This window comes from Ambystoma mexicanum, chromosome 2q (assembly GCF_040938575.1).
Source record: "Ambystoma mexicanum isolate Mex_15411 chromosome 2q, UKY_AmexF1_1, whole genome shotgun sequence".
Taxonomy (NCBI): Eukaryota; Metazoa; Chordata; class Amphibia; order Caudata; family Ambystomatidae; genus Ambystoma; species Ambystoma mexicanum.
The window spans coordinates 909,048,648-909,069,272 of record NC_090924.1 but is presented as its reverse complement, the minus strand read 5'-3'; the positions used below and the strand labels follow the sequence as shown (position 1 = coordinate 909,069,272).

General features: G+C 47.4%; 1 protein-coding gene across 3 annotated transcripts in view; it reads left to right on the top strand.

Annotated features, from left to right (window-relative positions):
- The window catches only part of OSBPL3 (oxysterol binding protein like 3), a 1,742,686-nt gene that overhangs the window by 1,352,517 nt on the left and 369,544 nt on the right, over positions 1-20,625 (top strand). The gene's annotated exons all lie outside the window — the stretch shown is intronic.

Genomic DNA, 20,625 nt, shown 5'->3' with positions numbered 1-20,625 from the left:
TATGGAGTAGATTGGATAGGAGGTTATGTATTGAAATTGTCACATATTTCTGTTTTTCTACTTTTATAATGGAAAAAGGGAGCCCCAGCGTATAAGGACTGGGAGATGAGGAATCCTCCGCCATAACAGGTTTAGAAGGTAGTACCACACATTTTTCTTTTATGACAATAAAAGCAATAAGTGGTAGTACAAAGGATATAAGGAAAAACAGTAGTGGCTCGGTGTAAGGAATGGGCCTGAATTCTAGTCAATTATTTTTTGTATATTTTCTCTTGCTGTCTTCTGTGGTAAAAAAGGAAGGAAGGTGGGTGAGTCGCGGTTTGTGAAAGTGTGAAATCAAAGTGGAGAAAGTATACGGGGGTTGGGGGAAAAAGTGGGTTGATCTGTATTTTTGTGTTAAAAATAGCTGTGTGTGCAGCATAGCAGTAGGGTCTAAGTGAAGGGTCTAAGTGAAGTATTGGGGACACATGCAACATTATGGAGGAAGAAACTCCAACAGAACACATGCATAGGATTCTGCCACTGTATTGTGACAGAATAAATAAACAATGGATAGTAGAAACAAAGGAGGGGGGGCGTCCTGCTCCTGGGCAGAGCAGGGCTCCCATAACAGAAACATGCTAGAAGAAAATTACCATCTTTTTAGCTGCAAAATATAAAGGGAACAAATCCCAAAAAATAAAAGATTTTAGATCTCTGGGAATTATTCAAGGATATGGAAGATCAGGAAGGTGAAAACGAGATCCAATATAAGGGGATATACCCCGTAACGCCTAAAACCTGCAGTAGGGTATACAAACCCAGCCTCCAGTGGTAGAGTGTCAACAGGATTATCGGTACTAGCAACTAGGGGGGGACTCGAGAGCTTTTGCACTTCCATATAACCCATCCGCAAGTGCCGATATGCCAGTAGCATCGGTGTACCCAGAGGGTCCACAAGTAGACATACACAGAGTTAAGAGCATAGCGGGAAAGGTTAATCAGGTTACAAGAACCTAAAGAAGTATCACCAGAAATAAGGTTACCAGTGCAGAAAAAAAGGGATTGGAAGTTAGGAGATTTTTTGTTTAGATTCAACCTTGGGATCATTAAGAAATGTTTGTGTTGAAAAGGATGATGGGCAGAGGTTACGGATGGTCCAGGGACAAGAAGTAGAACAAGCAAGGAAAAATAGAGGGGAAGATCAAGGTGGTAGATATAATGAAGAGGCAGGGCAAGAAGGAGATCAAGGAGAGGAGGTGGCGAGAAACCTGTCCCTGCCACAAGAGGCAGTAGGGAGAGACAGACGAAGAAATATACCAGATTTAATGGTGGTAGTACAAGATCAAAAGAAAAAAGGGGTAGAAGACAAAATAGATATGCAGATGCCTGTTAAACATAAAGGAGTAGGGATAACGCAGTATGTGCTATGGCCTCAAAAGGATATAAATAATTTGATTAAAGCTCTCCCCCAGTTTATAGCCAGAGCTAGTAAATGGATCTATGAATTTGAAAAACAAACAGCAGGGGTAGCCTTAGCACTAGGAGATTTTAAGATTTTACTGGTCACCATAGTTGAGGACTAAGATGGGAACCTATGGGCGAGGGCTGGTTACTCTGGGGTAAGTCTTGCAGATAATGAACATGATGGAGCAGCCTTTAATGAGGTAAAGGCAAGTGCATGAGATGCCCTACAAAGGATTTACCGAGATACCCTTGAATTACATTCTTTAATGCAGTGCACAATGGGTGATGATGAGGACCCAGTTAGGTTTATTCTTAAGTTACAGGAAATGTGGAGAGTTGAGACAGTACCATTTTTCTATTTTATTGTAAAGAGAGGATTACCAAAAGAGGTCCAGAAGGCACTAGATAAAATTGTGGGAATTGAAGCCAAAGGGTGGGCAGAGATACAAAGTATAATAGTCCACCATTATAAGAGAATCAAGGAGCAGGACAGGGAGACAGACCAGAAGTGGCAAGCAGAATAGGCAAAACTAGTGGAGAAGAAACTAAATAAGGTTGTCATCCAAGCACCAGTGAGGCTCCGGCTCCGGGGGAAAGGACAGGAGACGCTCAACAAATTGGGACTGCCACAATTGCAGCACTATGAGGTGAAGGAGGACAGGGACAATGTGGTCAGGGGGGACAAAGCCCCAACCGACATGGCAGTATGAGGGAGCACCAACGGGAAGAGGAGGATGTCGAGGAGCAAGAGCAGGAGGCTTTGGGAGGATAGGGCCCCAGGGAGGAGGATTGGGAACATCACAATGCTGGTATTGCGGGAAATGGGGGCATTTTGCAAGCGAATGCAGGAGCAGGCCTGGGATGGGATTTAATTATGGGCCATCACCTCCAGGGCAGGGATTCCAAAGGCCTCAAGGAATGGGACACCAGCAATTTGGGCGAGGGGCTCAAAATCAGTTCCCTTATGGGGCTGACCGGCAAGGGCAATGTGGGCAACAACTACAGCAGGGTGAGGGAACACAATTTAATAGGATGGCAGGGGGAACAGGCGCCCCATTCCAAGGAGTTGCAATGGTGGGGGCGGCCCTTTTTCATTCCCTGAGACAAATCCATATTCTGATTAGGACATCCCATAGAGAGCACTTGCATGTCCAATCCTATTGATAACTGCACACCCTCGAGGAGCCCTTGGTGGAGACGGAAATGGGAAACGGAAAATGTATATTTATGGTAGATTCAGGTGCAACTAAATCATGAATTAATCATGAATTATGGAGGGGAACTTTCCATTATCAGGTAAAACTCTTTACACGCAGGGATTCTCTGGGGCTATTTCTAAGCTTCCATACACTGAGGAGCTGGATATAAAAGTGGGAGGGGAGGTAGTACGAGCCCTCTTGTTATATTCAGAGAGTTCCCCCATGAACCTGTTGGGTAGGGATCTGTGCAGTAAACTAAATATAACTATCATTCATTGATCAAGGGGTAGTGTTCCACTCCAGGGATGTATGTAACTCGAGCATTGGTAATAATCAATGCAATAGTAAGGGAGTCCGTACTCCATAGGGTTCCTGTGGTCATAGATACATTTATTTTTATGGTATTAAGTGATTAGTAAAAGCAGTGCCTCAAACTGCGACAAAATGTTGCCGAGTGCCCACAGATTTTATTTCCCAACCCATGGTGCCGCCCGAGATGGTGGCAGGGACAATATTGTTATTAGATTTGAAAGGACTAGTGGTGTCAGACAAGTGTAGTGCTGATTGGAACAGACCAGGACGGGTGCGTGTGGCGCACAATATTTTATGTATAGACCCGACAGTACAATTAAAGGAAATGACGGATAAGGAGTGAGTTATTTCAGGACAATGAGTGAAATGGGGAGATTATTTTGGAAGTCTGCATCCCCTGTGATATCATGGTGCAGTATAGGAAGGTACAGTGCCCCCTGGTGGCAGTCGTGACCCAATCATCTTTATTTTTTGAGGAGGGTATGCGATATGTGCCAGTACATTATGGACTGTTAATCCACATGTTGGGTTACTGAGAGAAGTGACCCCAGTGCAGATTACATTAAAGTCGGGTGCTTAGCACAATTATCCAGTATGTGAATGATAGGTTGGTATGTAGTAAAAATGGAACATCAGTGCAGGAGGGATTATGTTGCATTATTGTAATTGCTGGCTCACAAAAGGGTACAAGGCAGATAAAAAGAAGCTTCAATACTGCCAACAGGAGGGACTATACTTGGGACAACTCATTTTTTGTAAATGGGGAAAACATATTACCAGATAGGGTGGCAAGCAGTATGCACCGCCCCTAGGCCCAGTACTGTGAAGGAAATGTAGCATTTTATTGGGCTTATGTAATTATTGTAGGGCATGGATCGTAGACTATGCAGTCTACACAAGGCCACTGTTACAAAGTCTCCGGGAAGGACGGAGGACTTTAAAGAAGCTATTTGCATGGCCCCTCTTTTAGCAACTCCTGATTATATACAGGAGTTTTATTTATTTTTCCACTCTAATGAACGGCTCATGCATTGACTAAAGGAGATACATTATAAGTTAATGGGTCATAAATAATTGACCGGGACGGGACGGAGGCACACAGGGGTAGTAGTGGCATGGGGGGGAGAAATAGTGACCCCCCTGTAGAAAGCAAGACCACAGTTCCATACACAGCATTGGCCATATTACAACTGGACCATTATTAACTGGGGAACTGATCAGCCCCAGGTTTCAAGGTCCATAAAAGTGGTGTTCTGTACGCCTCTTGCCATCCGTATGAAGGAGTTAGATATTGGGTGCATCTCTCGGATGTCCGAAGAGCACTTGAGACAAGGCAAAGCTCAATCAACAAAGTGAGGACATAACTAAAGAAGAAGAATTTTGGTTTTTTTTTATTTTTTTTATTTAAGTTCCATGCCAGGGTGGTGTTCAGTGGCACACGACTGATTCCTTCTTTTTTCTTTCTTTTCTTTTTAAATGTTTTCATTTTTATTGTTTTTCTTTTTTATCTTTTTTTAATTATTCTTTTGATTTTTCAATTTTTTGAAGGTCCAGAACCCGTTTGGCCCTGGTGGAAAAAGGGTCTCTCTCCCCTCTCCCTTTGGCCTCTCCATTCTCTCCTCCTTCTCTCTCTTTCTCTCTTTCTCCCCCTCTCTTTCTCGCTTGCACGCTCTTTCTTTCTGCTGTTAAGTGTGTGCACTTATCCCGCACACATCGGGGGCTCCTAAAGTTTTAGTTCCACATCGAGTCCCAATTACAGAGGCACAATGCCTGGTATATCTTGCACTATAGGGGATAAAGGCACACAGCGTGCAGTTGAGGAGCATTGATCTAGACCCAGCGTTATGCAATGGCAACACAAAATACCACCAGTGTCTACAAGTACCATATTTTTTCTTGGGAGGTTATTCAAATGGCAGCGACAAATGGCAGGGCACCACAGTGATGTGCTCGGCAGATGGACTGATCGAGTAAAGTGGAGAAGCAATATCCCAAATAGAGACTGTGCGCAAATTTGGTCTCAACACATCACAAGGCTGACATGGATTGCAACAATGAAGAAGCCAGTGCATAGAGCCAATGAAGCAACAGTTTTTGGTGACACACACACCCAGTGCAACCACACTCTTGTGATCCCTGATATGCCAAAAAGCACGGCAGCAGTGATGGATTACTACTGGGTTTCTGGCCGACAAGCCTACTTGCACCTCCTACTCTCATGGAGGGGCAAGCGTTCACTGGCCACCCTGCACTCAGTGCTATTCGTAATCCTGGAAGAACACTTGAAGGGAGAAGAAATGCCTGTCGAGGTGCCAACAGCCACTCTAGCACCTAAAGAAGCAGACAAAAGTTTGCAGATCACACAAGAATTTGGTATGCTGCCAGAAAAAGGACGATTTCAATGGCATGGAAGAAAGAAGAGCTCAGACTGTCTCACACTGCTCTTTTTAGCTCAGCAGAGACTTTAATCTTTTTTGGCTACTGGGGTACAAGCAGCTGCTGCACTTTTATACCCCTGGAGGATGCTGAGAAGGGGTCATCATCAAGACGGTGCACAATCTAGGTGTTCAAATGAAGAAGGTGGCGTTCAGAACACAGATTGGCTATGGCTTGCCTTTGATTGGGTCCCGTCATGGCTGGGAGCAGCAGTAAAACTGCTGGTGCCTGTGATCGTATTCTTCTTGGTCCTCTACTGCATGTGCCAATGGGGTCTCCGATGTTGTGTTCATATAATCCCTAATAGTGCAAATATGATGATATCAATTGGGGGATCTAAAACACCTTGCCATATAATAAACAGAGAAACTCAAACTAATATTTCTGTGGTTGTAGATATGTCGGGTGGGGATGAGTTTGTTACTGTAGAAGCAACAAAAAGGGGAATGTTGGGGAGGAGCTAGCGCCTTCCTGCACCCCCAAGCGCTTTACAATCAGGCAAGACTTCTCAAAGCACTATAGCACTGAGAGCTTTTCTTTATGCAAACATAATCACACACAGGCGTGGCCAGGCATTAAATGAAGATAGTTAAATATGAGGTGCAAATAACCATTAGTTGAATACACTTGTAAATGTTATTCTGTTATTCTATTTAGTTTTAAAATCTTAAAGCACAGTGAATGCAGCCTGTGCTAGAAATAGACTACAGGCATTGCCTGGTGTCCGCTAGCTCGGGCAGAGCACACGAGGTGGCTGAGCAGCTGTCCTCTGTCCATCAAAAACCCACGCAGACTAAAAACTCAATGCACGACATAGCGTACTATGGAAAAACAAGGTTTTACAGAGAATTACTGGATCAGATAAAATATGAGTACATTGAGTGAAATGTGGAGATTATGGCGGGTAGGTGTGTTTATATATAAATGTTTATAATATAGCAAATGATAATAAACGGGAGCAACAATGTATTCTTGCCTAGGCAGCTGTATGCTAAGTAGTTTTGTCCTAAATGGAGACCCGGACATGCAAGAAGGAAGACTGCAGCATCCCTGGTTTGGGAAGGACGACAGTTTTGGATGAGCTATGTCAGTATCCACTGACCAAGTCAAACAGTATATAAAGTGCCTGTTTAGCACCAGTCTGGAGGAGCCGGCCATGGAAGAAGGACAGGATGCCGGTTGGGGAGCGGAGTCCTTTGCCCCCCCATCCTCATCTTTGTACAGATTAAATTTGTTATCCTTGCAATTCTTGGCCTCAATTCCCTAGAGGGATGAAATATTAATCTGGTGTGAGCGTGATTAGGGGTACCCGTATTTAAGGGGTACCCCTTTAAGTATGGGCTACCTTTCAAGCACCTCAAGACATTCCTCTTTGCTTTCTCTCTTCCTCTCCTATCCCCTGCTCAACTCCTGACTGAAACTGCACTGGTCACCTGGATACCCTCTAATCTCAGTCCCAGGTCCCGTCCCCACCAGTTGCACACCTGCACTGCCCCCCCTGGTAACCCTTGCACTTGGGGTTTGTTTTCTGTATCCCTACAGTCCCCCTACCAGCCCTTAGACACTTGGGGCCTGAGTCACAGAAGTGTTTTATAATGGCATAATCCCATTGAAAAACTCTGTGAATCAGGCCCTTGATGTCTGCACTTACCCTTTGCACTTGCCACCAGTTGGCCGCACTTTTTTTTACTGTTTAACTGTTTGATCCCATGCACTGCCCCCTCCTCTTTCCCCTCACACTTTTCCTCCCCCCCTGCACTTGCACCATCTCAATATCACCTGATCTAGTAAAATCATTGTCTCTGACTTCCCTTTGCCCCCCCTGCCTCGTCGCTCTTTGAAACACTTGTGTATAGGCGTGTTATAAATGCCGTAGTTTATCAAATATATCATACTGAAGACATGTAGCTTCTCAATAACTTCACTATGTTGCCAAACCAAGGTGGTCATGCAACCTGTGTGGGAATAGAGCTGTGTGCTGTGACACAGGATGCCACACTACCACCCCAGTGAGACCATGAGCAGATCATTGCCACAGAGCCAAAAAATTGTAGCTTAGGCATATGGAGATGGAGCAGAAGCACAATTTGGTGAGGTAGGCAGAAGGATAGTGCAGCATCCCATCTTTCGCTACCCAGGCATCTGCTGATGATGCCTCCATTGCCGGTGTGTACGAAAGGAGGTGGTGGTGAGTTCTTAGCTCACACATGTCCAAGCAAACCTGAGCATACCCCAATTACCTGCCTGTAACCTCCTTAGCCTTCCTGGCTCTCAGGCAATTGAGTTCTTCGATGTCTTCAAGGTGAAGAGAAGCAGACAGGCCAACATAGAGAAATTGGTTATTGGCTTTACCTTGTTCAACCCAAGCCCACAACCACTCCATCCTTGAGCCTGCCTCCTTGTGCTCCATCTCAGGGGCATCCGTCTTTGCCTGTTTGTATTTGATATGTGAGGAGAGGGGCTGGATGGAGAGTGCATGGCCTAGAGAATTCCCCCAAGTACCCTATAAGAGAAAGAGTGCCCCATAAAAATGTCTCAGACCAATAATCTGCACTGCTTTACCATTCTGTGGAAGCGTTGCAGGACATTTGACACCGTTTGCATTTAATACAACATCTTATGGTTATGAAGCTAAGGCCAGCAAAATGCTTGAAGGCAATACATCTGAAGCACGGTACATAGCCTGAGAGGAAAGAGCCATAAATGAATAAATTGGGAAGTGCCTACATCTAGCATTTTCCCCTTGAGCCCTACTTCTTGAAAGAGGTTTGCTGCCCCAGGTGAGATCATGGTAACAACGAAACCCCTCTTGGGGTTAGTAGGGAATGGCCTGTCAAGGAAGGGTACTAGGCCAAAATATGGAACAACTAAACAATGAGTGTACCCTTACTAGTTCTGTTTTAAACCACAGAAATGTAAGATGGACAGGTAGAGTTAGTTACTAGACCTATCCACTGAAGTCTTTTTGGGAAGAAAATAGGTTTCTTGATTCTAGAAATCCTCAGGATAAGTCAGCCGCTAAATGCATGTCACCACCCACTACTTAGTTATACAGGGTGCTTCTAGAAAGTATTTCTGAACACAAAAGGAACTATGAATCACAAAAGTTTTGTAAAAAAGTGCAAACATGTATTTTCAACACTTAATATAACAATAAAGTAAAAAAGAAAATTTCACATAATACATATGGTTGGGTACTTTTCAGGTGATCAACAAAATTGCAGACGAAATGTTAAAGAAAATGCATATAACAAAACAAAAAGTCAGTGCTTCGTAGTTAAATCACTAACAAAGTGCTGTTCTTAAGGGGGGATTCAAATACATGTGCAAAGTTCAATGAATCCATTGCATCATTGATCCCCACTTGGATACTTTAGTTATCCTTGGTGTAGCAGAGTTATTCAATAGGAGAAGCAATGAATTCTGCAGGGTCATTAGATACTAGATATCTGATCCCTGCCGACGTAGTAAAATATTGTTTAAGCACAAGGATCCAAAAACAAGGGTGCAGGTGTTCTGGTGTTCCCTGTGTTCTTCACGTTTCGGCGGTGATATACAATGGTAAGTCTGCCTTCATCAGGGCTCCTAATCGGGGACCCTTTAGGGGGTATATGGATATCTGGTGAGTGGGTTTTGTGCTGTGGATGCCCCTAATGTTGATGCACTATATATAATAATTGATTCTCATAGCAACCGGACAGGACACTTACCTGCCGGTGCTTGTAATCCCAAGCGCACGGGTTCACCCCGCACAGGAGATGGTGCCAGGACCAATCTTGTAGATAGCAGAGAGTCTATTGAGCTTCACAGTCAGGTTCACAGAAAGGTGTTTCTACAAGAGTTTTCCAAAAAGAATGAGGCCACATGAGATGGGTGGCAGGGTCTCACGTGGGGTTGTGCAAACAGCATAATAACTTACTGCATAGCATAGGGAGCACCCATTTCCATTGAGTTAGAAGGGAACTTTTACCTGCGGGGTTCAGGAAGCAGTGTCAGGAGGCTGTGTGCAGCAAGTGCTAGCAGTGGACGGTGTTAAATTCAGTCCTCGCAGTAGACTCCTAGACAGGGAGCAAGCACAGAGTATCACAGCCATGTTTAGGTGGAGGTGGTAGTATATTCCCATAGTCAAATGGTTAAATGGGCTACAGTGTTTATATAAAGTATTTATATTGTGGAATAAGTGCGGAAAGAAGTTAGCTGCAAAATGTTGTTGGTTTTAGTTCTAGTACAACGTGTGCTTGATACTTTTAATATAAAAGCAAGCTGAAAAAAAGAGCGAAGTGAGAGGCAACCAGCGGGCTGCCGCTGGGCCAGCATAATACTGAAGTGCAGAGTTGTCACGTAAATGGGATAGGTAGCCAGGGCGTTTGTTACTTATGACAAGTGAACGCCAAGGTTTACCTCATGCTCTATTTTACAAGTTTGTCTGCAGTCTATGCTTATAGTGCACGGCACACTGGGCAATTAATGCGAAGGAGGGGGAAGCACGGCCAGACGCCCGCACACTATCTAGGCCCTGGAACCGGGTTGTCAAATATGCGTGCGCGGCAGCGAGACCCCCAAGCTTACCTGGTTCAGCTCTTCAGGCAGGAAAGCAGCCGCGTCAGTCAGCTGTGCGGGCGAGCGAATCAGTCGCGTTGTCTCGCCTCGGGAGTGAAGACAGACCGTGTGCGCGCGCGGCATCAGCAGAGCATTAAGCTCGTTACTATAGAAATGACGCATGCGCACTCGTCATTTTCGTAATGTTGATGTTCGTTGACATAGTGATTGCGCGTGATGGAAGCAGCCGCGCATACCCAAGCTTACTGGTTGGAGGAGCGAGGGGGGCAGGGCACAGGATGTATCAATGTACCTGCTGCCTCTTTAGGTAAGTGCAAAGCTCGGGATATGCCATTGCGCCTGCTACCGTTTGGTGAATGCAGGTGGTGTGGCCAGCGGGGCCCATATTGATTGGGGAGTAGGCGCTAATCAGTAAAGTTGGGAAGCAGCATCTTGGGTATTTAAAGTGCGCATTAGGGTGGTTACATATGGGGGAATAGTTAAACCATGACTTCGGGATGCCCCATTGGGTGCAGACGAGGGTCGGGATTGTGTTCGGAGCCTGGTCACTTACGTGTAGAGAGTGTAGCTACACAGCTTAGATATTGCATGTAGATACAGGGGCTCTAGACATTAATGTGGGGAAAGTGCTCCGTAGTAGTAAACATATGTTGGGGCCCTTCATAGTACAGGTTGGAAGATCTCGTTCAAGCCATCGTGGTAGGTGTCGAGCCTGTGTATCCATCATGACTCTTTTCTGTGGAGGCTATGTTGGATGTCAGGGCCTCCCTTGATTTTCTCAACCACCCACCAAAAAGTTATTGGGGGTGTGATTGGCAGTCAAAGAAAGTTCCACCAAAGGCGCTGATATATTTTTGCATTGAATTTTTGAACTGTGTTCTGATATTCTGATGTTGATTGCTTGTGTGGTTTGACCAATATATCGAAGACCACAGGGGCATTCAATGCAGTAAATTACGTTCTGGCTCTTGCAATTGGTGAGGTCCCCAAGGGTCCATTTACGTGTTCCAATTTGGAATGAGCTCATCTTCTTTGTAAATTGGCAGGCAACGCAGTTGCCGCAGGGGTAGTGGCCGTATAGTGGTCGTAGGGTGCGAGTAGCATTTTTGATTGGTGAGATCATGGTCATAAGAGTCTAACACAAAAATCCCAACCTAAAATATGCAGATACCCCTGGAAACTTAGAAAAACTGCGGAGAACCCTTGGCCCCTTTACAGCATAGGCAAATGTGTTGCAAGGTATGTACATTTTGCCCTTGATATCCACACCTTTGGGTGTAATCTATTTTTCAGCTTTAATCTCTAAAACATATAATGGAGACTAGAGGGTATTTCAATCACCACACCAAACAATTCCTCTTAGCAATGATTAAATTGGCTCTAAAGTGTTTAGGTGGTCATATGTCGTTCTAGGTCTACACTTGGTTGGTTAACTTCTAGTTCCTCTTTTGAAGGAAGAAATGCCTGGATTACAACAGTTCACATGATTTGCACACACAGTCCATTCAGTGTGTTTTAATTAATAAAAGGGTGTTATTATTCTTTCAATAAATATGTGTACAGTACAAATCATATGTTTACCACATATCCTTACTTTTAAAATGAGGGACACCTCAAAAAATGGATCCGCACAAAAGCTCCAGTATATCTTTATTTTAGCAGCAGGTAGGGGAGACTTGTGTCAGAAAGAACCAGGGATTCTGTCACCTACCCCGCTCACCTGACAAATGCAGTCCTTTCCCTGAACGGCAGTTCCGGACAGGCAACGTTCCAGCAGGCCCTGCTGGCCCGGGCACAGTACCTGAGCAAATGAGAGTGAGGTTTGAGATGCTCTCAGCCTGACAACCAACCTGTAATAATGTGAAAGACTGTCTGTGGTTTCATGTTACAGGCAGTCCTTTATCAATGCCTAATGGACTCAGAAGCACGTCACGACGTCCCTTGGGGCAATGAGTGACGTGACGTCTAGAGTCTAGCCACTGCCACCTTCTTTGTCACGCAGTGTACAAAGGCAGAGAAAGCGTGCCATGCAGCGTATTCTGGGAAGGCCAGGAGTGTGCTTGGAAGAACATGCTGTGCTTTATTATGCATTTTTCTGCCTGCTCTACATGGCATCTTGATTGTTTAAACCGATCACAAACACTGTTCTACTCTTCAACTTGTACGAGGCTCAATGACAATAACACCGTCCAAACGGTACACCCTTTAAACTGGCTAGCTTGTCACATACAGCCCTTGGGAAACCCTTGGCCCATCCTCATTCAAAGGGCAATCTGTGTTAACGGCGAACCAAGCAGGATACTTGCACCATACACACTCTCGGAGTACTCTTCCCCTATCTCTAATGCAAACGGACCAGCACCCAAAATACGGACTCTTCCAGTCTGCACTCAACACTTCCGGTTTTACATCTTGCCGCTCCCTCTCCTCTCAATAACATTTCCTATCCCTTTGTTTCAGTACCTAGCGATAAGGGGCCTCCAAAATGGTTGAAGTTGCACAAAATAAGCCCGCTTTGCATTGCGTTCATTGTTTTGTGTTATTGAAACTTCGTTCTGCATTTGACGAAGTCATTCTAACGTCTGCAAGGAATATCAATTACTTATGATACGCTGACTTTGCACCCTTTAAAAAATAATTCATGCGCTATGATTAAGTGTCCGTGTTACCTCGTAGAGGCCGTGTAAAGGAGGACGCGCACACCGGAGATTGCAGGCTGCTACTTTATTTTACAACGTAGCTCGAACTGGCGCTTAGCGCGCCTTACCCATAAAACCCTCTGTCTCCCTCGTCCTCCCGCCGTATCATAGCCCCGCCCCCACAACGGTGGGGGCAGCACTCCTTAACCCCTGAGTGCTTGGCAACATCACCCCCGAACAATATATTCAAACATCGAGATCAACATTCTTCAACAAGTCTCACAGGTTTTCTTACAATTCTCCGTGGCCTCTCCTCTTGATCACCTGCCTCTTGCTGTTCCGTGGTCCTCGCTTCTCTGCTTGTCCCTCCTGGGTCTCCTCCTGGAGGGACCCACAAGTCATCCCGCGTCTCTCGCGGCTCTGGAGAGGCCGATCGCTGGAGCGGCTCTGTTCCTTCTCGTCTGGAGTAATGTCTGAATTGTTGATAGTTCCTGGTGACAGCTCTACTTTGATCCTCGGCTGTCACCATCGTGCCTTTCACTGCGGTTACTCTCATGGGGCTTGGAGCGAACTGCGGATCTGTCTTTCTGGGCGTTGGTTGCTGGACGAGTACTTCGTCTCCCATGTGGAAGTCTTGTATCACTGCATGGCGGCGGGCATCTTTCTCTCGTCTCGCTCTCTCCTTGGCTTCTGCATCCCTTTGGAGCACATCCATGTCAAACGGCTCCTCATCAGATGGGTTGTACGGTATGCGGGTTCGTACTTTGTAGCGAAACATGAGCTCGGCAGGTGTCTTGTTGGTGGCTTCGTGAGGAGTGTTTCTGTAGTCCCGTAGGAGTTGGCACAGCGCCTGGTGTGGGTCGACCGCTTCTACTCTGGCTCTTTGTCTCGTTTTTTTGATCGACGCCATGAATCGTTCAGCCATCCCATTCGCTTGAGGGTGGCGAGGAGTTATCTTCGTATGTACAAACCCTAGGTGTTCTGCTAGTGTTCCAAATTCATGTCCACTGAACGGGGGCCCATTGTCGGATTTGACTATTTTGGGGATCCCCCACTCGCTGAACACTTCTTCTATTGCCACTGCTACTTGGGGGAATGCGGTGGTGGTGACCGTTTTGACGATTGGGAAACGTGAGTGTTCATCTATTAGGAGCAGGAGGTAGTCACCCTCTTCCGTGGGTCCGTAGAAGTCCATGGCTACACGTTCCCATGGCCGTTCGGGTATCTGTGTGTGTTGGAGCGGGGGTGGATGTTCCGCAGGAGCTGTGCACTGACAGGCATGGCAGTTCTTCACCCATTCTTCTACTGCCGCGTCCAGGAACGGGAACCAGACATGGCGCCTCAGCTGCCTTTTGGTGTTCTCCGCTCCTCTATGTCCCTCATGGGCCGTGCTTACTACTTCATTCCTGAGCGTGGCGGGGATGACGATTTTGCACCCTCTGAGGATGATGTTGTTGTCCTTGACGGCCAGTTCGCTGTGTACCCTGGCCAACCTTTCAATTTCTTGTTTGCACGCTCCCGGGTGTGCCAGCGTTGCTCTGTGGTGATCCCTCCATTTGCTGGACAATGTGAGGCTGATGGCGATTGCCATGGTGGGGTCAGCAGCTGATGCGGCAGCTACTCTCTCCAGGGACAGCGCCGGTGGTAGCGAGTTTGACGCTATGTATTGTACATAGGCGATGTCTCCCTCGCGGGTCAGTGGGGCCCCAACTGGGTGACGTGACAGGTAGTCAGCGGGGTTAAGGTCGCCCCCAGGACGATGCACGATGTCATAGTCATATTCTTGTAAGCGGATTCCCCACCGCTCGATTCTAGGAGGCATCTTGGTGTGCGGGTTGCCAAAAAGCGATAGCAGGGCTTGGTGGTCCATTATTAAAGTAAACTTTTTCCCAATGATGAAGTCATGGAAATGTTTGCACGCCCAGACGGCGGCTAAGCTCTCTTTTTCCGCCTGGGAGTAGGCCAGTTCCGGGGTGGACAGGGCCCTGCTCGCGTACGCGACAACGTGTCTCGGGTGGACATCCGCCCCGCTGGTTTGGGCTAGAATGGCACCAAGGCCCACCGGGCTCGCGTCCACCACTATTTCAGTGTGCCATGCGGGATTGAAATATGCCAGGCGGTGTGCTTCCATCAGGGCCCGCTTGATGTCGGAGAAAGCCTGGAGACACGCAGGGGTCCATTCAAACACCGTTTCTTTCTGGAGGAGTTTCCGTAGAGGGTCGGTGAGGGACGCGTAGTGCGGTATATACCTCGCACAGTAGCCAGCCATGCCGAGAAACGAGCGGACGTCAGCAACCTGTCGCGGTTCTTCTAGGTTGGTGATAGTGTCAACCTTATCAGGATCCGGCATCATGCCTTCGCTGGAAAAGATGTGTCCAAAAAATTTCAGCTTGGTCTTGCTGAAACGGCATTTTGCAATATTGAGGGTGAGGCCTGCTTCTTGGAGTGCTGCACATGTAGCGAGCAGAGCCTTGTCGTGAGACTCTTTCGATGATCCAAAAACGAGGATGTCGTCACTGTAATTCAGTGTGCCCTTGATGGGTCTGATCACCTGCCGGATGGCCTCTTGGAAGATTTCTGCGGCTGATGAGATGCCGAAGTTCAGGCGCCGATATCTGTAGAGACCGTCATGGGTCGCGAACGTCGGGATGGGTCTGGATTCCGGATGCAGCTCCAGCTGATGGTATCCTTGGTTGAGGTCGAGTTTGGAGAACATCTGGGCGTTGTTCAGTTGCACGATCATGTCCTCGATGCAAGGGCCCGGATGCCTCTCGCGCTGAATGGCAGTGTTTGCCACCCTCATGTCCACACACAAACGGATCTTCCCTCCCTCTTTGGGGACAACCACGAGTGGGGACACCCATGGTGTCGGACCTGTGGCTGGTTCAATGATGCCATCAGACAACAGTTGTTGGAGTGCGTCTGATACTGCCGCTTGCAGGTGGAAACCTACTCTCCGGGGATGTTGCGGTACCGGCCTCACCGATGCGTCAATGTGGAGTCGGATGGGAGGGGCCTTGAGTTTGCCCAGCCCCGTGCAGAGGTTGGGGAAGTCTCTTGTGATGTCAGCCTGTGTGACCAGGTTCTGCAGCTGGTAGCATGCAATGGCGCCAACTGTGTCTCTCGCGTTTGTGCTCTTGGAGGTTGCTGTGATGGAGTCTCCCGCCCTCACGTGTATTTCGACTAACCCCAAGCGGGACGCCGTGTGATAACTGAGCAGGCATCGGCTTCTGGCAAGTGACCGGATGATGTGTATTGTTGTGTCTACTTTCCGGCCATTCAGGAGAAGGCGTTGTGTGAAACATCCTACTGTCGGTAGGGGGGGTGGTGGCGCCCCACTGAAATATCCTTAAGCGGGACTGTTGAAGTGCAGGTGGGTTCGGTAGTACGGCATAGTCCTGTTCGCCCATAATGTTAACAGTAGCGCCTGAGTCAATCATGAATTGGAATTGTCTATTCCCCATTTTGATGGGGATTTTCGGGGCTTCTCTAGCCTCTTCAGTGTCGAGTATGAGGTTGACAAACTCATCTTGGTCGTATGAGTCATACGGCATGTCATATGCGGCTCCCTGCACCTCCTGGTAGAGAGTCTCAGGCCCATATTCCTCTGGTGGATGATCATATTCATCCGTGAAGTATCTGGTCCGATCAGTCTGCTCTGGCTGTGGTGGGTACCCCGGCGTATGGTATTCGTCAATGGCTCTGACGTACCGTCTCTGTCCTTGGCTTTGTTGGTAATATCTGGGTTGAAAGTGTCTAGGAGGTGGCGGACGGACAAATGTCCTGACTGGCGTTTGGGGTCTCGCGGGAGGAAATGGTACGCCTTCCCGGCACACCGAGTGGAAATGTCCTTCTCTTCCGCAGTTTGTGCATCGTTGAGACAAAGCTGGGCAAGATCCTGCATGCGGAAAAGACATCCCACAGCGATAACATTGTCTCTGTAGGCGGGGTGTTTGGATGTTTTGAGTTCTGTATAACTGTGGCCCCCTGTCACCTGGACGAGATGGTTGTATGGATGCGACCAGTTCCGCTGCGTCGTGTTTGGGGTTGCTTGGACTGGCCATGGATGTAGCTTGGGCATCGACCCTTTCATGTATGCGAGCGAGCTCGCTCACTTCCTGGATGGAGAGGGGTTTTTTCAGGAGCTGTTTCTTGAGGGCAGGGGATAAGCAGCCTTCAATGACCCTCAATCTTATGGCTTCTTCCAGAGAAAATGTGTCGAATTGGCAATTTGCACCTTTTACTCTCAGGCGGGTTATGAATTCATCAACTGTCTCCTGTGGCATTTGAGTGCACTTGTTGAAAAGGTAGCGTTCATAGTCACGATTGACTTCTATGATGAGGAGTTTGTCTAGGGCACTTATTAAGTCCTTGAAATTGTTCTGTTCAGCTGCAGGAATAGTCTTGACCACAGTCTTTATCTCGCCCCCCACCAGATTAAGGACGATGTCCCTGATATTGGGGGAATTTCCATCACCAGATCCCCTGACGTAGTGCTGGAAATCTTCCATCCAATCAGTCCATCTGGGTCCTTTCGTGGCTTGTGGGGTCATGGTGAAAGGCGGTGGTAGCCGCAGTTGAATTGGCTGCACCACGTGAACTGGCTGCACCACGTGAGCTGGCGTAGGCGACCCTGGGTTGGACCCTGAAGCGGAGGCCGGCGTGCTCATGATGCCGGAAAAATATGTATCTTGCGCCTGATTTGGCCTGATTTGGGTAGGCTGGTGGAGCTTGGCCCGTCTGAAAGGTGGAATGTTATGGAGGGGGGTGTCACACTCCAACTTCGCCGCGTGTCTTTATTGCGTTCCAGGGGGCCTGGGCAAACTCACCGGCCTGCGATGTGGGGGGGGGTGTCGCAGCAGATGTCCAATGCTTCCCTGCGCTGTGCCTGGGGCGCTCGTCACACTGTGGTGGTCAGGCAGGCTCCCAGGATCCACCGACGACCCTCTTGAGGTATTGAGGGAGTACTGAGAGGAGGAGGAGGGCTCCCGCCCGTGTCGGACGTCGAGATGTAGGAGGAGGAGGCCCGGGGCATTCAGGGCGAGAAATTGGCGGACTGCCAATACGGATGCCTTTGAACGCGCTTGCGGCGCGGAGAGTGGCGGAAAGCCACGGAGGAGCGGCGGACTGCCAAGGAGGACTCCGTGGGCGCACGGGAACGAAACCTCGTCGCCAGTGTTACCTCGTAGAGGCCGTGTAAAGGAGGACGCGCACACCGGAGATTGCAGGCTGCTACTTTATTTTACAACGTAGCTCGAACTGGCGCTTAGGGCGCCTTACCCATAAAACCCTCTGTCTCCCTCGTCCTCCCGCCGTATCATAGCCCCGCCCCCACAACGGTGGGGGCAGCACTCCTTAACCCCCGAGTGCTTGGCAACAGTCCGGTTATTGCATATCCAAGATTTAAAAGTGGATGTGTGCTCTAGTATTGGAAATACACGATGGAAAGACGATCTGATCCAAAGGCACTGCTCTGGGCAACCTTGCACACCACCGTTTTGTAGCCCATCTGCGCCATTGCAAAAGAAGCCCAGCCGTATGCAAATCAGTCACGTGCTGCCATGAATCTCATCTCTGTATTAAATTGTGCTCCCACTGTACCAATGCCAGAGCTCTTAAACAAGAAAAGGAAATAATACTGAGTGCAATAATAAGGGTGTTTCTTCACTGATTTGTGTTTGATTGATGACTTGCATGTGCAAATAATGCACTGCTTGTTTGCCGTGTTGTGTGGGGTGTGCACTAGATGTGCATCTGTGAGCAGCACACCTTTTTGCACAGTGAACATGCTAAGTGACAATCTGCAAGCTTCAAAGGCCCAATCTCTTTTGCAACTCGCAGATCAAAAGAAATTAACATTGCAGATTGGCCCTTTTTTAATTATCACAATGTTTGTCTCGCAAGACACATTTTCATTTGTAGACTCAGTGCTAGCCTCTACATCATTAAACAGAGAAGTGTATGATAGTTGGGCCAGTTATAGGATTAATGTATGTGCAATTGTCATGTTATTGATATTTTAAAGTAAAGGTAGTACTTTGAGAATCAACTGAGTGCTTTCATTTGATGGACTGGCTTCTGGGCATAACACGTTGTCCCAATTCAATGGTACTGATGCCAACACTTCAGAAAATATATATCTAAGTGCTGTTATTTGAACATGTGAAGTATGGGTTCCACTGAGAGGTCTGCAGCAGGTGTCTAAACCCCACTGAGCTACTTTATAGGTGTTTTGGGGCCTGCACAGTGCCTCGGTTTCCATTTCATCACCACCCAATAACCTTAAATCTCCCCCACTGCCACACGCTTCCCTTGAGATTCGAGAATTGAAGAGAGCTTCGTGGAGCTTTTAGGGAAGTTTTAACCCCTTGCACTTTTTCCGTAAAGGTTTTAAGGCCCCTGCACTTCTCTTTATAATATATTAGCCTGCCAAATTATGTCGATAGATGACAAATGGCACCACCTGGCCATCAGGTGGCAACAGAGAGCAAATGGTGTGGGTCCGGGCATATTATGGCAACACCCAGCAAACCTGTATCCAATACATATTCAAAAGCCAGTGCTGGTTTTAAAGGTTTTCTTGGGCCTAGAAGGGTCGCCTCTGATTTGTATGCGTTCAGCGGAAATCTACCTTCCCACGTTCACTGCCACCATGTACACGTCCTCGCACTATGTCTGAGCTTGGAGAAAACCAGTGGTGTTAAATTCACGGATAATAAGACTTTCGGGATTCTCGGTGGGCTGTGAAACGACCCTATCCCCTTTAACATGCCGGCCGATTTGAATCACTTTGCACACCCTACATCTGCTACTGACAGTGCTTAGAAATCTATTACAAGCATTGGTAATGCCAACAGTTTTGGCTTTTATTTAGGTATGGAATAGGCATTTGCCAGGCACTATGTCATGGTACTAAGTGGTCATTAATTGTAGCTGGTGCAAAATAATGAGTGTCTGGCATAAAATAGCAGTGCCTGGCAAATGCCTATCTGATATTTACACACAAGTCAAAACTGTTGGCTTTGCCAATGCTTATTTTGAACAGGGCTTAAGTGAAGGACACGCACAATGCTTATAAATCAAGAGGCTGCAGGCACATTTGGTGAAGACATTTTATCACACCAGCAGCCTATTTACAGCTGCAATTCACTAACTCTCAGAAGACTGCATTGAAATAACACTGGCAGGCACTTGAAGCACACATACTGCTTCATAGACCCAGCTGAAAGATATCAGGAGGATGTGTTTTGGCTGGGGAGGGGAAGAGAGGTGGGTGGGAAAGGCCATAGGGATTAGCATGAGCAGATAAATAACGGAACACCTACAAACTTTGTGTTCCTCCTTAACTACCATCTCCCTCCTAGCTGTACTCCCATGCAATCGTTTTGTCATAGCGCCACCTAATAGCCAAAACTAAATAAGCAGTTGAGTGATGCTGTGAGGAACTCTAGTCAAGTTTGAGTATGTTAATAGAGGCTAGCAGGAAGGGGTGCACACACACAAGGTTCATGAAATATAGATGTCAAGGTTAAGGATGGGTTAAACACCAATGGGGGTAATTTAAGTGGGGGTTCTGTTGGTAATGGTGTTCTGGCCTGTCTGTCTGAAATGAACGGTGGAGTTGGGTATGGCACCGGGCGAACAGACAGTTAAGGCCTTTTTCTAGGGTTTGGGCGTAAAGTGGAGACCCGGGAGAAGGTGCTTTTTCATTGGTTCCATTTGCTGAGGGCTGTAGTCTTAACAACGGCCCTGGGTGAGCAGGAGGAGGCATGGGCGTGCATCTTAGCAGTGTTGGGCAGGTGTTAGTGGTTAGCTAGGATAATTAGCACCAAGTTTCCAGGCAGCTGAAGGGGAGTGGATTCGGAAGTGAAGGAGATGGTATTACTGTGGGTGCAATGGAAGAGGAAAGGAGGATGACCTTGAGTATAGCGTGGACCGAGCCACAATATATAATGTTTCTTTGCCAGTATCTTCTGGCAAAGGAACAGTTGGCAGAGTGTATCTATTGGGGATATGGCGAGTAAGATTTAAGG